Source organism: Panulirus ornatus, chromosome 1 (genome assembly GCF_036320965.1).
Source record: "Panulirus ornatus isolate Po-2019 chromosome 1, ASM3632096v1, whole genome shotgun sequence".
NCBI lineage: Eukaryota > Metazoa > Arthropoda > Malacostraca > Decapoda > Palinuridae > Panulirus > Panulirus ornatus.
Window position 1 is genome coordinate 53,315,975 of NC_092224.1, and position 18,983 is coordinate 53,334,957.

General features: G+C 45.1%; 1 protein-coding gene across 3 annotated transcripts in view; it reads left to right on the top strand.

The window, feature by feature from the left end:
* LOC139748987 (solute carrier family 2, facilitated glucose transporter member 1-like) overlaps positions 1–18,983 on the top strand; it is a 495,836-nt gene that overhangs the window by 444,966 nt on the left and 31,887 nt on the right. The window lies entirely within an intron of this gene.

Sequence of the window (18,983 nt, forward strand, 5' to 3'; positions counted from 1 at the left end):
AGGATGTTGATGTATGCAGTGTTAAGTCGTCGGCGTATGAGTGCATTGGATCATTAGTTGAGGTGAGGAAATCGTTGAAAAAAATGAGAAAAAGTATAGGGGATAGGACAGAACCTTGAGGGACAACATCTCTTGATGGAGAAGAGGGGAGAGGCTGATCCATCAACAACACAGAGATAGATCGGCCAGAGAGGAAGCTAGATATGAAGGTGCAAAGTAAGGGAGAGAAACCAGAAGGGGGAATCTTAGAAATGAGACCTCGAATCACAACCTTTACATTTTCTTTTGTGAATTTAAGTGTTTCATTCTTGAAAAAGCGCTTCAGTTGAACAAAGTACTTAGGCCAAGTACTCAAATTACCGATCAGCCTTAAGGGAGGATGAATACCTCGGTTCACTGCAGGCCTACTGCCGCACCCAGGATTCGAATCCATGTCTACTAGTGCATGCTTCATGGCTGATAACGAAAGTCACTTCACGGACGCCCGTGAAACTGCGTGTTTCAGCGTCTCTCTGAAAGATGGTTATATATTAGTAAGTTGTTATAATCGTGTTTACTTCACATATGTATCGATCATACGCTAGCTGTTGGCAACTTACTTGATCAGGTCTTCTGTTTAACCACGAGGGCATGACGGTATCGTACCTGAGCAGGAGGGTGCGAGTCTTAAGCGCGACGGTACGAGCCTTGGGTGCGACGGTACGAGCCTTGAGTGCGACGGTACGAGCCTTGGGTGCGACGGTGCGAGCCTTGAGTGCGACGGTACGAGCCTTGAGTGTGACGGTAGTACGACCTTTGAGTATGATGGATAGTCTGGCCTTTGAACTGACTGGAAGAGGTGATATCAGAGGCCGGGTTATCGTACCCATGGGTCATACCGTTGCGCTCAAGGGACGTACCGTCGAGCTTAAATATGGTACCATCGTGCCACAGGGTCGCACAATCTAAACGTCGTGCCCAAGAGGTAGAGGCCCAGATTAGCACTAGTGGGCCACGGTTGACACAGTACGAGTCAGTAATAGGCCAGCGGCAGTCTTGACGTCCGCACGTACTGGTGGGTGTGCCAAGATCCTCCTCGCTCGTTGGTCGGTAACTTTGTTTGCTTCTTGACGTTTTGAGATAATGTTGTTTGCTTCCTGACGCTTTGAGGTAACGCGGTTTGCTTCCTGACGCTTCAAGGTAACGTGAAGTTGTTGACTCCCTGGTGTTTTGGGGTTACGTTTCTAGGTAACATTGGTTCCTGACGCCTTGGAGGAACTTTGTTTGTTTCCTGACTTTATTCAAGTAACGTTGTTTGCTTGCGTGTTGACGCTATGAGGCGACGTTGTCTGCTTCCTGATGTGTTGTTTCAGTCTCCCGGGCAACCAACTCTTCCGTTGTCTGTAAATGTAGTGTCACGGGTCTCGAGATCTCTTCCTTCCTCATTCTTGAAGGTGTTGGTTTTGACGAAGATCCAAGAAAAAAGAAAACCAGTTGTTGGAAATGTTTTGTAAAACGAAGATTTTTAGTCCATTCTGCTGGCGGATACTGAGCCTTACTGTGTCCAGGCTTCTGGTGAGACGTTGGAGACGTCAAAGGAGTGTGTGTGTGTGTGTGTGTGTGTGTGTGTGTGTGTGTGTGTGTGTGTGTGTGTGTATGTATGTTCCATGCTATACGTAGCAGAAGCTTTGCGAACCCCAGATGCTGAAGGTGCAGGACTACTTCACTTCCTTTCCTCTGGTCTTGTCCACTTGTTGTTGATGTCCTCCACGTCTGGTCGTCATACAACCCACCTGGTCTTCCCCCACACCGGGGTTTATGATGCCTCCAACGTCTCTGTGGTTCTCGTCTGTGGCTCTTAACTACCGCGGATCTGGTCGTCAAAGCTGTGCAGGAAAACGTTGATCTGTGGTTTTAGAGGAAATATTTTCACACCTATTTCGTAGCTCTCTCTCTCTCTCTCTCTCTCTCTCTCTCTCTCTCTCTCTCTCTCTCTCTCTCTCTCTCTCTCTCTCTCTCTCTCTCTCTCTCTCTCTCTCTCTCTCTCTCTCTCTCTCTCGGCACCCACTGAGAGACAGCATTCAGCCGCTCGTCTCCCAGTACCCAGTGGGCTCAGTTGAACGCCTTTAGATGTGATGCCGTTGATCGCAACTGGACTGTGTTATGGGGTTTGGTCAGCTGTGTGTGTGTGGGGGGGCGCCACTGATGGAGTAGAGGTCGTGGGTTTTATCCGTTGTGTGAGGGGAGCAGCCCAGACAGCGGGTGTGTACATCTTCGTTATCTGGGAATGCTTTTCCGTCGTGGTGCTTACAAACAGTAACAAGTTCAGCTCTCATCTACATGGCATTAGAATCTATGTATCAAAGATGGCGGCTCGATGTATATTTTTTTTTTGCATATAATCTCGCTGTGTCTTCCCCTACATGTCTCTCTCTATGTCTTTGTAAATCACTTTTTACGTCCACCGTACAAGCCTAAACCGTCTGGTCTTCCCTTCATAGACTCACTGACTCAAGAACCTTCATCTACCGTACCCTGTCCTCAGCCTCGTTCATGATCGAACCAATTATTTATATATTTCTTCTGGTCGATTTTTTTTTTTCTCCTTTTTTTCCCCGTCTGTCTTGACCGCTGAACGTAGCAGGTCGACGCTGGGCGGCCCCCATACCGACAGATCTTGGGCGAGGTTATGAAGACGTTCGCATGTTCTGGTCGGCCAAGTTAACCCCGTCATTACGATAACGTAAGTGCGAAGGCTTAACCCCATGAGCACGACGACTTAACCCCATGAGCGCGACGACTTAACCCCATGAGCACGACGACTTAACCCCATGAGCACGACGACTTGACCCCATGAACACGACGACTTAACTCCCATGAGCGCGACGACTTAACTCCCATGAGCACGACGACTTAACCCCATGAACACGACGACTTAACTCCCATGAGCGCGACGACTTAACCCCATGAGCACAACGACTTAACTCCCATGAGCGCGACGACTTAACCCCATGAGCACAGCGACTTGACCCCATGAGCACGACGACTTAACCCCATGAGCACGACGACTTAACCCCATGGGTACGATGAGGTTGACCACCTGTGTACGCGGACTTTATAAACGCTTAGTCATTGTACTCAAGGGTATTAAGTCGTCGTACTTTGAGGGTAAGATGTGGTCGTAGTCACGGTGTTCAGTCGTCGCAGTACTCAGGAGTACAAGGTCGTGGAGTACATGTACGAGCGCTCTGTGAGTCAGGTCCTCTCTGATGTGTCGTGTACACATGATGTCTAGTGCCATGGTGGGTACACGAACCTGGACATGAAGAACAGCTCTCACTGTGGGAGGTCCTGCAACCACTGTTCATGTCCTCCCCTCCACACACACACACACACACACACACACACACACACACACACACACACACACACACACACACACACACACACACTCTCTCTCTCTCTCTCTCTCTCTCTCTCTCTCTCTCTCTCTCTCTCTCTCTCTCTCTCTCTCTCTCTCTCTCTCTCCACCACTGTACTGTACAGTATTGTACTGTACGGTGATGTACTGTACTGATACTGTACTGTACTGTACTTTACTGTATTGTTCTGTGATATACTGTACTGTTCTGTGCCGTGCTGTACTGTACTGTATTGTATTGTACTGTACTGTACTGTATTGTACTGCATTGTACTTATTGTACTGTACTGTTATGTCCTACTGTGTTGTACCGCACTATACTGTACTGTACTGTTATACTGTACTGTACTGTATGTATTGCGCTGTACTTTACTGTACTGCACTATAGTGTGCTACCTGTACTGTATGATAGTCGTGAGCTTTGACCTGTCCTAAGCCTTAAGGATCAGGTCACACGTAGTCACGACCCATGGATCCTACGTCATGCTCAGCTGGTCAGGAACACGACCTTAGATCGGCAAGTGATGCACATCACACAACCCTGTGTGTAAATGTTTTGTTTTCTTTTTCCAAGAATTTCATTAGTTCCGTATGAAGCAGGTTTTCCCCCGTTTGTTTGGTCCTTTGTTTCGGCAGCCTCCGTCCCCGTCATTAACGAACACAACACACGCCTGCATCGTCGTTTTACTCGGGTGACGAAATGTAGAGGAGTCGGGGGAGAGTTGCGTCATGATGGAATTCCCTCCACTGGACATGACGAAGACTGGCTTCACCAGGGGGCGTGGGTGCTGGGGCAGTGATGCCATCATCGGAAGCCTCGCGTCCTTTCCACAAAGTCAAACTTTTCACGGGAAAAATGTCCTTTACGTTGGAGGTTCCGGTCCAGCAACCATCTATCTACCCTTGGCAGGTTCGCTAAATACCATAGTCTACCTGCGGGAAGGTAACATCATTGTCGCCCTCTGTCTCAAGCCAGAAGCAAGACAGAACAACGACCCTTGTGCCACCACCTGACTACGAGGTTAAAGAGCAGGTCCTTGTACCCAGGAGCCATATACTCTTGCTGAAGGGCTGTTCTCACACCCTCGAGCGTTGCGTGGTGGTGGTGATGGTGATGGTGGTAGTGGTGGTGGTGATGGTGGTGGTGATGGTGGTGGTGATGGTGGTGATGATGGTGATGGTGGTGGTGATGGTGGTGGTGAAGTAGTTCAAGTGTGTGGAACATGACCTCATGCGGGCGAAGGTTATTGTCTTCACATGTAAACGTACACAGGACCTCAAGGCAGCATTCCGTCGTCCCGTATGTTTTCTGTATACATTCGAGTGTGGGTTGCAGGTCATGGTGTTATATGACATTTATTGATAATGAAATTAATGCAATAAATCATAGACGTGAAGAACGATGATTGTTGTTATGTTAGGAAGATAACCGTGTGTCCTCGGGCGATGCTTCTGTCTCTCCTGAACGAGTGGCAATAGCTACTCTTCCAGGATGGAGGCACATATTCCCATTTTTTTTTCAAAAAACCAATCGTTCCTCCAGTTCCTGGACCTGGACAGGATAACAATGGATGTTCGTTTTCGCCTTCGAGCTTGGAGGATCTTCGTCTCGCACCAGCGACACGCTGCGAGACCTCACTACGCCAGTCTTGGAGTGAGTGTGCCAACGCTGGTACCGTCTATGTCCTACGCCAGTCATACCAGAGTTCCAATGGCAGTTATTTCTTCATCAATTACTTCCATGATTCGCGTCTCCAATCTTCCACCATCGACATTTCCACTATCAGAATTTCTTACAGGGTTTGTTTAGATCTATCCCTAAAAGGCTCAATTTTTTTTTTTTTTTTTCACATTCTAAGACATAGTGTTCTTGTTTGTGTCCAAATCTTTGACCACAAACTTTACAATTCCCGTATTCAACATCTCCAGTTAGGCCAAAGCGCCAATAGTACCTGTAGCCTAGCCTTAGTCTAGCAGGTACAGCATCATGTAATCTGTTGATCTTATTACTTTCTCCATACAGGAGGGGAGGATTTCCAGCCACCCTCTCCCGCCCCTCTAAGTCGACTTTTACGACACGTAGGGAAGACGTGGACACTGTTTTTTCTCCACTAACCCCCTGGGTCGAGCGCGGAGGTTCGGTTACGGCAGTCGGTCCACAGTCAGCCCACCTGTTCATCCATCCTTAGGGGTTGGTCGATGAAATGGGTATCTGGCTCAGGCTAGGGTATATATATATATATATATATATATATATATATATATATATATATATATATATATATATATATATATATAATGGGGATGTGGTCATCATTATTCTTTAAACCGTCACGACTTCATATATGAACTAATGATTTGATCGTTAATTTCCTCAACGTTAATGAAAAAAAAAAAAATGCCAGCTCAGAACTGGTTTTTAGATCACTGTTCATATTACGACGTCAGTGGCTGCTGCTGCCTGCTAGCCTTCGACAGGATGTAAAAGGCTCATTGATCACGAGGCTTTTTCTTTTGTCATATTTTCGCGTGAGGGGAAAGCTCATTTGCTGGACAGAAGACCACGTTCTGTGGGTCAACTTGTCCGCACTAGAAGTGTCCAGTGCTGCCCACATGACTGATGCCCCACAGTGCGTTATGAAGGTTTTCCTCACCAGGGGGCAGGCAGGCAGGGAGGGAGGCAGTCGTCCGCTGTGTTGTTCAAACTTCTTGAGGTGAGCGTGACGCACCGATCCCTCAGCACCACAGTTATTGAGACGCTCAGCTCTGTGACCCTCATCTGTTACGCCGCCGCTGAGACGACCCTTGTCTCTCGTCAGTAACGATTACAACACCAGGTTATTATCTGGTGCTCTACATGTAGGAGCTGTATAGTCAACAACACCACGTGTGCGCTCTGTATGTCGAGAGTAACCCGGGGAGCGATGCATTGCCACCATTGCAAGCCATAACCCTCCTTGTAGTTGTTAATTGCCTTCTGTCTCTCCTGTGTCATGTCGCGGGTAGAGACAGGACAGTTCCCTCATGTGTTATGACCTGGAGATCAAGTATTTACATAACCAACTTGTGTTGGTTGGCTGGTGGTTTGGGCTTTACGCTTATTAACTGCCGGGGTCGTTAAGGCCCTCAGAGTTAAGCTACATCAACCAACCGAAAGATATTTGAACACTTTCTTCAGGTGTTGAAGATAATTCTAAGACCACGCTTGTTTTAACTACACATGTGGCCATTGAGGGATTTAAATTTTTGTCAATAACATTCATCAAGATACTGTAGACTATAGGGCCCAGGACCCCACCTTGTTGTACCAATGTTCAAACACATATTACTCGAGTGCTATTCTTCGATCAAGACTTTGGCACTTCTTTCCCTCAGATATTCCTTTGTCCACATCAGTAAGTTGGCGTGAGACCCCGGCTGAGCCAGCTCTCCGTCTCATGCCTTTTAAGAAGATTTCTTTTGAACTTGTAAGCTCGACTTGCATATAGTAGCTTGACCCACGACCTTACCCTCAACGACTCATGTCATCGTAATGAAGGGTCGTACACACGCCATCATACTACAGGGTCGTATACACGCCATCATACTATAGGGTTGTACACGCCATCATACTATAGGGTCGTATACACGCCATCATACTATAGGGTCGTATACACGCCATCATACTATAGGGTCGTATACACGCCATCATATACAGGGTCGTATACACCATCATACACAGGGTCGTATACATCATCATACACAGGGTCGTACACTCCATCATACACATGGTCGTATACGCCATCATACACAGGGTCGTATACGCCATCATGATGAAGGGTCGTCCTGTCATCCTTCAAGGTCGTAGCGTCCTGCTCTAAATACCAAGATTATATTTTTCCTTTTTTGTTGATTGTGTTCTATTTGTTTTCTTTGTTTCATTGCATGAAGAATGTTGAGCTCAGATCAAGGCTGATAACGAATGGTGGGTGAGGTGGTGGGTGAGGCTGGAGTCAGTACTGTGCCCGACACACGGCAATGACATCAAGTCCACAGTCAACCTTGCTGTTCATCCTCCGAAAGCGGTGGTCAGTAAAATGAGTACCTGGCTTAGGCATGGGTGTGTGTGTATATAGCTTTGATAAGATGGCCTTGATCATAGGATCAGTTCCTCGTGTTGTGCCGTCTCAGTTAACATGTATAGAAAAATGTCAATAACTTGTCAGTATTACAGTGTACATGGCAGCCCTTGGGAAGGAGAGAGATAACCTCATGGTCCACGACGAGGTTATCTGCGCTCGTCGTCTTCGTTGTGGTGGAGACGAGACAGTAAAGTAGTAGTAGAAAGCTGTGTGGCACCTGAGTGGTGAGAGGTCTGTCCAGGTGAACAGATGTGTGTATGTGTGTGTGTGTGTGTGTGTGTGTGTGTGTGTGTGTGTGTGTGTGACGGGAAGGTGAGGTGGAAGATCCGCTGTTACGTGGGCAGTGAGTCAGACTTCTGGTGTGACATGAGAACCTCACGTAACGTTCGCCAGTTTTTTGGGTTGGAAGGTGAGGTGAGAGGGTAACATGAGTAGCTAACTGGAGGCCCTTTTTTTTCTATGATGAAAGCTCCAGTCACCGGTAAATGTCCACGTCAAGGCCACACCCTAATTGAAATATAGAGAGAATTATGAAACTAAGTAAAGACAAGGGAAAGTATTTACGAATTTTTTGAGAAAGACTTGTCTTTTGAAGTGTGGCAGGTCATAGGTACTGGAAAAGACATGAGAAGGTAGTGAGTGACGTGTGGCCAGACTGCTGTATGACGTGTGGCCAAACTGTTGTATGACGTGTGTGTGGCCAAACTGCTTTGTAACGTATGTGTGGCTAGACTGCTGTGTGACCTGTGTGTGTGTGTGTGTGTGTGTGTGTGTGTGTGTGTGTGTGTGGCTAGACTGCTGTATGATGTGTGTGTGTGTGTGTGTGTGTGTGTGTGTGTGTGTGTGTGTGGGCAGACTGCTGTATGATGTGTGTGTGTGTGTGTGGCTAGACTGCTGTATGATGTGTGTGTGTGTGTGGCTAGACTGCTGTATGATGTGTGTGTGTGTGTGTGTGTGTGTGTGTGTGTGTGTGTGTGTGTGTGTGTGTGTGGCTAGACTGCTGTATGATGTGTGTGTGTGTGTGTGTGTGTGTGTGTGTGTGTGTGTGTGGCTAGACTGCTGTATGATGTGTGTGTGTGTGTGTGTGTGTGTGTGTGTGTGGGCAGACTGCTGTGTGACGTGTGTGTGTGTGTGTGTGTGTGTGTGGCTAGACTGCTGTATGATGTGTGTGTGTGTGTGTGTGTGTGTGTGTGGCTAGACTGCTGTATGATGTGTGTGTGTGGGGGGGGGGCCAGACTGCTGTATGACGTGTGTGTGGCCAGGCTGCTGTATGACGTATTTGTGGCCAGACTGCTGTATGACGAATGTGGCCATGCTCTTCACCGACGTGTATGCTCAGTATGCTGTGTGACGTATGTGGCCAGAATGACGTAAAGAACTTTACTACAGCATGATACTCACTACTTCAAGTCAGCTAAACATAAATTTATGTATGATTTTCATGTATTACCAAGTTTGTAGTAATCAATGCCACTCTCGCCCCCCGTTTTCTAAGAAATAACCGACATATACCTTTTCCGCTGTTTTCTGGGCAGTTGGGAAAATGGATGTACGTCGTATGTTAAAACTCAAGCACGAATGAATCTGTACACTATGTGTTGGGGTTTTCCCTGTGCCTTAGACTATCGTGCTTTGAGATGTAAGTGTCTTGTTAACGGAAACACTGTACTTTTCCCACACACACACACGCACACACACAAGGGAAATGAGCTTTTCCCAAGCATACTCACTCTGTCTTGCATGTCGGGAATTATTAACTGTATGTAGATGGTAGTGAGACTAAGAAAGTGACTGATAACAAGGAGAATATACAGTATATCGTTGTCACAGAACATCATAACATAAGATGTAATTATGGTTCACTCGGCAAGTGTTGCTCCGGCTGGGCGATAGTTGCCAGATAGTGTTAGATAATAAGAATATAAATCTTCGCCTCATATATCTAACATCGAAAGCTTTTTCTTAAAGACAGTTTGTGTAAGTTTGCCTAGTGATTCATGTTTCACGCAGAGATAACTTGAAGTAAGGTTTATTATCTATGTAGTAGAATATTTCATATGCCACAAAGCTTTGAGAAATAATGTCTTTCTATGTAAAGTTACTATTTCTGCTCACAAGTATAATGTTATCATAACAGATACCACAAGAAATCGCGAGTGAAATTATCGGATTTTGTTATCGATACTTTATCAGGTGTGAGTCCTTAAAGTAACGGAATGGTAACATTTGGATGGGAGGGCGTCCAGCACCGACGACGTGGCATGCTGTGAGTGGTTAAGCCGGCGGGAGTGTCGGGAATGCATGGACGTGAAAGGCTAGCTCGGAGGCGTGACGTAAGCGTTGCGACAGAGGAGGCTCTGGTGTGAGTGGCTGAGGCAGGGGGCGAGGCAAGGGTTATGTCAGCTTTTCACGAGCCACGAGAGAGAGAGAGAGGGGGAGAGAGGGGGGGATTTACCTCGTGATAACACCTTCCTTTCTAGAGAGTTCGTGGCTCCTTGCTGGCTGTCACGTAATCCACCAGGTTCCCCCACCCCGCGTCCCTCGCGCTCTACCCACTACTGCGCACTGAGGGCCTTCATGACTCACGCCTGCCCGGGGCTTCCTCTACCTATGATGATTTCTCTACGTCGGGTTTGTCTCGCGGAGAAAGCTGAGTAAATAAGGATTTCATCATCAGCAGGTCTTGCTCACGATGGTACGACCTATGATAACGAATGTACGACCCATGATCACGACGGTACGACCCATGATAACGAATGTACGACCCATGATAACGAATGTACGACCCATGATCACGTCGGTACGACCCATGAGCACCTCGGTACGACCCATGAGCACGTCGGTACGACCTATGATAACGAATGTACGACCCATGATCACGTCGGTACGACTCATGAGCACGTCGGTACGACCCATGAGCACGTCGGTACGACCTATGATAACGAATGTACGACCCATGATCACGTCGGTACGACTCATGAGCACGTCGGTACGACCCATGAGCACGTCGGTACGACCCATGATCACGACGGTACGACCCATGATAACGAAGGTACGACCCATGATCACGTCGATACAACCCATGATCACGTCGGTACGACCCATGATCACGTCGTTACAACCCATGAGCACGACGGTACGACCCATGATCACGACGGTGCGACCCATGATCACGACGGTATGACTATGACAGCTTAACGTTTGACCTGTGACTCATTAGAGTCACGTCAAAGATCAGGCCATCATACCCGTGGTTTGTGCCATCATGTTCAGCGGGCTTGAGATACGACTTTGTAACGTCGGCCAGAGTGGAGCATGGGTGGCCGGAGGAGCTTAGGTGGCCAGAGTGGAGCATGGGTGGCTAGAGTGGAGCATGGATGGCCAGAGGGGACCTTGGGTGGCTTAAGTGGAGCATTGGTGGCCAGAGGAGAGTACGGTTGGCTAGAGTGGAACATGGGTGGCTAGCGTGGAGCATAGGTGGCTAGAGTGGAGCATGGGTGGCCAGAGGGGAGCTTAGGTGGCTTGAGTGGAGCATAGGTGGCTAGAGTGGAGCATGGGTGGCCAGAGGGGAGCTTGGGTGGCTAGAGTGGAGCATTGGTGGCCAGAGGGGAGCATGGTTGGCTAGAGTGGAACATGGGTGGCTAGAGTGGAGCATAGGTGGCTTGAGTGGAGCATGGGTGGCCAGAGGGGAGCTTGGGTGGCCAGAGTGGAGCATGGGTGGCTAGAGTGGAGCATGGATGGCTAGAGTCGAGCATGGGTGGCTAGAGGGAAGCATGGATGGCCAGAGGGAAGCATGGGTGGCCAGAAGCAGGTGAAGGGCATAAGGAAGTAAGTGAAGGTCGTTCAACTGATTACCATCTTTCCTCACCCATGACCTCACACCTGTGGTCCGCACGCAGCTCAGACCAACACACACACACACACACACACACACACACACACACACACACGCACACACACACACACACACACACACACTAGAGGTGAGGTCAGAAACCATGCATATGGACTCCAGAGTAGAATATAGGCAAGGTACAGAGGTGAGCTGAGGAGAGAGAGAGGGAGGCTCAACGAGTCGGTTTGTTCACCAGACATGAAGGATGAGCAGATTTAGCCGGATAGAAAATAGGTAGAAAAAATATCTTGCAGGATGAATATGGCTGAAAGAAATGTTTATAGGAAAATCATAAGATAGAATGAACATGAATATGTCATGCATGTCATCACCAGTGACGTGCATCCCTTCACTGTTTGTTATATAGACAATAGTAAGGATAATCTTGAGCTCCCCAGCCTCTCGACTTACCATGTCTTGATACAGTAATTGTCAGTTAACTCTCTCAGAGCAGGTGACGTGGGTTCATCAATGTTGGTATGTTCTCAGAGCAGGTGACGTGGGTTCATCAATGTTGGTATGTTCTCAGAGCAGGTGACGTGGGTTCATCAATGTTGGTATGTTACCGCAGCATTGCCAGGGTGAGATATGTGAATCATAGGTAGCATTACATACCACTACGTAATGATGACTCACTAAATGAATTATTCAACACCGGAGAGAGACAAATGATAATCAAGCGTAATTTGTGAGATATTAAGAGTGGTGCTCTGACCAACACTTTCTGGGAGCTCATTTATAATGTTGTTGGTAAAGAAATATTTCGTGGAGTCCAGGTTCACTCTTAAGTTTGGGTCCATTTCATCTTATTGGTAACGCTGGAAAGTCCTCTTATTGGTAACGCTGGAAAGAAATGTTCAGTATCGATGTTGTTGAATCCTTTATTTCATTCAGTCTCTCCTCATATGGTTTGGTAAACAAGGAAAGAATCAATTTAGTTGCTCTTCTCTGCACTACTTCCAGTTTAAGAATATCCTTGCTTCAGTTGGGGGCTGAAAACTCCACTGCATATTGGAGATGTGTTCTGAGTTAGACTTAGGTATTGCGGCAATATCACATCCTTGCTTTTGTGTTTCTAAGTTTCTGTTTATAAATCCTAATATTCTATTTCCTTTCTTTGGAGTTTCATTGCATTGCTTAGAGAATTTGAAGTTACTGGAGACAGTGACCCCGAGAGATCTCTCACATTGAATGTGTCCTTTATCTTGTAGCCCACCAGTTCATAATCGAATTTTTTGCTTAGGTTTCCTACTTCTTATCAACTGACATTTATTGACGTTAAATGGCATTTGACCTTTTTTTTTTTAGACCATTCAGCGAGTTTATATAGATCCTCTTCTAATCTTAGCTTATCTTCTTCATTTACGATGGCACTGCCGATCTTCGTGTCGTCTTCAAATTTGGACACAAAGATATTTAGCCCTGTGTCACTATCTCTGATATGGATGATGAAAAGTATAGGCCCAAGTACGGATCCCTGGGGGACTCCACAAGTAACGGGTGACCACGGTGATGGTACACCATTCATTATGACTCTCTGCTTCTTATCACGTAACCAGATTTTTATCTAGTTTTCCACGCAACTAGTAATCCAAGGCTTGAAATTTAGGCATCAGTTTAACGTGGGGGACTTTGTCGAATTCTTCTGGTATCCCAGAAGTACAATATGTATTGCTTTTGTCTTGTCGTGGGTATTGAATAATTCATGATAGAATTCAAGGAGGTTAGTGAGGCATGAGCTGCATCTTCTATACCCATGCTGTGTATTATTGATCAGGTTGTGTTGGTCCAGTTAGGCTACAGTTTTATCTCGTAATAATCGACTCCAGAAGTTTACATGTAACTGATGTAAGGCTAAGAGGACGGTAATTACTAGGCAGTTCGCGGGTTTCTTTTTTGTATATAGGAGTGACGTCTGCTAGTCTCCAGTCCTGTGGAACCATTCCATCCTGGAGAGAGTTACAGATGATGTAGGTTAACGGCTTAGCAATTTCATGTTTAACGTTTTTACTTACTCGTGGATAGAAATGATCAGGAACTGAACTTGTATTAATCTTCAGCTTATGTACCTGTGTTCGTACTTCTTCAACTGTGACGGTCAATTCTGGTATCGTATGATTGCTGTTTTTCATTGTTTTAGCATTCGTGTCGCACCTTTCTAGTGTAAAAACAGAACTGAAAAAAAAAACTTGTCCATGGTTGTGGCTACGCTGTTATCATGCACTATGGGTTCCCCATCCTGGTTTACTAAGGTTCCTGACCCAACCCGTATACGTTTCTTATTCTTGATATATCTACAAAAATTTTAGGATCTCTGGAAATATCTCTTGCAATACTCACTTCGTACTCTCTCTTGGCTTTTTTGACAAGTCTTTTCACGTTTCTTCTGATTGTGTTATATTGCGTTGCAATATTTGGGTCATTGTCTCGTTTCTTCAGCTTATACAGTGTATTTCTGCGCCGTATCTTGGGAGTACCAATCGAGCTTCTTGTTGGTATTATTCTTACTGTCGTGTGTGGTAATGAATGTGTGTTGTTGGTGCATAATCTGACGCTGAAAACTGGCCCATAATTCCTCTGGGCATGAACCAGCAAGGGTGAGACTGTGATGCGTCGTGCAGCCCGTTAAAGTCAGCACTTTTAAAGTTAGGGAAAATAATACAGGTTATCGAGGAGTCGATTTTGATATTAAGGTCGAACCTAACCAAGTTGTGGTCACAGTTGTCTAGATGTTCTCCAACACGGGTGTTAGTTACTAAGAACTCCGGGCATGCAAGAACTAAGTCAAGTATATTAGCTTCCCTCGTCGGCTTGGTCACGGTTTGGTGTAGAGGAAATTGTCTACGACAAAGTTGATATGTTTAGCAGATTCCCTCTCTACACCTGTGATAGTTTGCCAGATGATTTCACCTTCACTTTATTCTTGAAATACGTTTGATGTTTTGGGCAAATGAACACTGCCCATCTCCTGTGAGATTGCTCATAAATGATACAACACAATATAAACAACAAAATATTAATGAATAAAATTATGAAGTATTACAAATGAGAGCGGGGACGTAAAAATATGATCGCTGGACCGTGTTCCCTCGGAGTTCATAAGTGGTAGTGTGGTGGGCAGGGGTTAAAAAGGGATCAGCAGTTAGGGGGTGTGTCTGAGGTCTCTGCACCATAGAAAGTCTGTTGGAGGTAGATTTTATTTTATTATATTTTTTCTATTGCAGCAGAGACTAATTGCAGAGTCACAGTTCCGAGGAAACACGGTACGCCAGTCAACATATTGTCTACGTCAGCGAGTTCATTTGGAACAATACAAAGGTGATTCATTACTGTATTGATTTTTATAATGTGGTGTATCAGACAGAATCCCCAACCGTTGATCCAACGAGTTTGTGATCCCTCCCAGTCGCACTACCACGCATGAACTCCGAGGGTACACGGTCCAGCGATCACCATTATGTCCTCGATCTCTTCGCTCTCATTTGTAATCTTCAAATTGTGATTCATTCCTGTTTTGCTATTCATTTTGTCTCGTATCATTTATAATGTTTGACTGAAGGTGGGCAGTGTTCGTGAGCCCGAAATGTATCATGTGTTTCAAACATAAAGATACAATGAATGTAGGACATTTAATTCACAGTATATCTGATGAAACAAAACTTGTGGGGAGAAAAACTGAAAAAACAAGAAAGCTAGTGAATGTTTTATATATATATATATATATATATATATATATATATATATATATATATATATATATATATATATATATATATACATATATATATATATATATATATATATATATATATATATATATATATATATATATATATATATATATATATATATGGCCTTTGCTGTCCTTTCCTAGAGTTACCTTGCGCGCACGCGGGGGGAGGGAGTGTTAGTTCATGTGTGGCGGCGAGAATGGATGAAGGCAGCATGTATGAATATGTGTACATATGTATATATCTGTGTATGTATATGTATGTATACGTTGAAAGGTACAGGTATGTATATGTGCGTGTGTGGGCGTCTATGTAAATACATGTGTATGTGGGTGGGTTGAGCCATTCTTTCGTCCGTTTCCTTGCGCTGCCTCGCTAACTCGGGAGACCGACAAATAGTAATAAATGATATATATATATATATATATATATATATATATATATATATATATATATATATATATTACACAAACAGCTTAAGGTCATCCGACTTGCCAGGTTTCCCCAGTGTGACCTGTGACCCACTCACTAGAGGTAAGGTTTGTTGCCTCTTCCTCTCCTGTTCTCGAGAGATGACCACCTCCGTCATCAGCCAGACCTCGTCATAGTCGGCAGGTCACTACGTCTCATGATTGCTGTGTGGCCGCTGGCAGCTCCAGTGGGAAGAGCAATGTTCGTTATTGATTTTTCCCTCAAGAGCCGCGAATTCATCGTACGCTCCAACCCGTCCCGTGGACCATGGCGCAAGTTAGGGTACAAAGTGCACCACAGGTCGAGGGACAGTGGCTCTGTGATGGAAATTACAAGTTACATTGAGGAAATAATGTTAACAAGGACTGGGCAGGACTGAGTGAATTACTGCGCTGCTTACACACTCAGCGAACTCTTATTTTTTATCTTTTTTTTTTCTTACAAAGGTTGAGCAACAGTGACTGGATTTTCTAACAAAGTATTTGAGATAAGAACTACTTAAAAAAAATGGTAGAAGTTAGCTTATTTTTCAGGTATTTAGGTTGACCATTATCAAGCAATGGTTAGAGAAAATTATATCCCTGAATGCACCGATTTTACATCAGTTGAACACATAGTGTAGCAGGTGGGTCGGCTGCTTTGCTGACGTAGTTCATATTTGGTCTATTTATAATCTTTAACTGGAGAGGCAAATTCCCATGAGTATCTATAGCCTTGCTTTAGTATATATATATATATATATATATTATCGGTTATTCATACGATATGATGTAATTGCTCTCGTCATAGTGACGTCTCCAGGGAGGTTCAATAAGAATAAACAGATCAAATCAAGAATGAGACAGTCACTATGTAGAGGATGGAGCATGCAAGGTCTGGTGATAGCCAGAGGGATGTAACAAGCACTTATGCTTTCAAGGATGTTACACTTGCAAGCAGCCGAAAAAACTGTCATCCAAGAAGGACTTGAACCTAATCCTTTGTACTTAAAACGAAGAGAAATTACAGTAGATTCATCTACCATCGTGCAAGAAGAATTCTACTCATATATTGTTCTACTCATAGGATCATTAGACATAGATACTCATAATGATTGGTCGTACTACTAACACACACACACACACACACACACACACCACAAGTATAAACCTAGCCAGATGACCGTTATAAAATGAGCGGATTCAGAGGTGATTCATACTAAACATGACAACATATGTGTTTACGTTTCCTCCATAATGATGTATCATCCAAGATCCTTGATACTTGGCCTACTGTAGATCATTGATACTTGGCCTACTGTAAATCATTGATACTTGGCCTACTGTAAATCATTGATACTTGGCCTACTGTAAATCCTTGATACTTGGCCTACTGTAAATCATTGATACTTGGCCAACTGTAAATCATTGATACTTGGCCTACTGTAAATCATTGATACTTGGCCTACTGTAAATCCTTGATACTTGGCCTACTGTAAATCATTGATACTTGGCCAACTGTAAATCATTGATACTTGGCCTACTGTAAATCATTCACTTCTAACTTATTATATAATCCAGTCATCGTTGGTCAGCTTGTGTTAAATAATTCATACAGTGTTATCCTGTCCTTGTAAACCGTTCCTTTATGAAGCGACTTGTAACGTAGTCACAGAGGCTCAGTCGCTCACTCCTTAAGCCCTGTCCTCGCCACTGGCCACGGAATACGTTGCCACGCACACACACACACAGACATCTGCCGTTCATGAGGCAGAGAATCAACAGCATTCATCCCACCGCCGCCGCCACCACACACGTCCGTCTGGCAGAGATCGACTCGTGCCAGAACCATAAGACTAAATGATCTTGTTGATCAAAGAAATTGAGGTAACAAGAGTTTTGTTATCTTTTCAATAATACAAAGAAAATAAGGCATCAAATTCCTACCGCCCAGATCAACCGCCATACCTCACGAGGAGATTATGCCACAATGACAGAGCTGACGCGTAGCGCTCACCGTCTATAATGATTCAAGTTAAGAGTGATGGTTTTATCAAATTAATGATATGGGTATTTGTGGATCCTCGTCCATATCTGATGATGGTCTCAGATGTTTTTGGAAAGTGATCCGATTTTTGTTGCCTTATCCAGTGTTCTGCCGCAGATAAACAGAATTATTATCAAGAAAAGATTATTCGTCGATAGATATCGAAGGAAACCTTGAGGAGTGGTCCTGGTGTGGTCCATCAGGCCACACCAACGTGGCCATCCTCGTGATGCTGTGGCCCAGCAGGCCACACCAACGTGGCCATCTTCGTGATGCTGTGGCCCATCAGGCCACACCAACGTGGCCATCCTCGCGACGGACATGTAACCCGACCCTGTTACCGCAGGACCTTGTACTCCGTAACGCCTGACCAGCAGCAGCTTCTCCTGCATGCCCCTTCCTCAGATGGTTTGTGTATTGCTCCCGGATGTACCGGTGACACCACCACCACCACGGAGGATAATGACGACCTTGTCCAGGGTGTAGTACATCAGGAGATGGGTTCTGGACTCATCCTTGCTGCAGAGTTACTGGGACGTTGAAATTCAAACCAAATAAACGCAAGGATACAGGATGGGATGCAGTGGAAGATGGCTGATGTATGAATACTGTGTAGCAGGAAATAAGCTACAGGAATCTTGAGTTAAAGAGATTTGGGAGTTTATATCGTCTCAAACCTATCGTCAGTATATCGTCCCTAACCTATCGTCAGTATATCGTCCCTAACCTATCGTCTGTATATCGTCTCAAACCTATCGTCAGTATATCGTCCCTAACCTATCGTCAGTATATCGTCCCTAACCTATCGTCAGTATATCGTCCCTAACCTATCGTCAGTATATCGTCCCTAACCTATCGTCAGTATATCGTCCCTAACCTATCGTCAGTATCTCGTCCCTAACCTATCGTCAGTATATCGTCCCTAACCTATCGTCTGTATATCGTTCCTAACCTATCGTCTGTATATCGTTCCTAACCTATCGTCTGTATATCGTTCCTAACCTATCGTCTGTATATCGTCCCTAACCTATCGTCTGTATATCGTCCCTAACCTATCGTCTGTATATCGTCCCTAACCTATCGTCTGTATATCGTCCCTAACCTATCGTCAGTATATCGTCCCTAACCTATCGTCAGTATATCGTCCCTAACCTATCGTCTGTATATCGTTCCTAACCTATCGTCAGTATATCGTCCCTAACCTATCGTCTGTATATCGTCCCTAACCTATCGTCTGTATATCGTTCCTAACCTATCGTCTGTATATCGTCCCTAACCTATCGTCTGTATATCGTCCCTAACCTATCGTCTGTACATCGTCCCTAACCTATCGTGCGTAT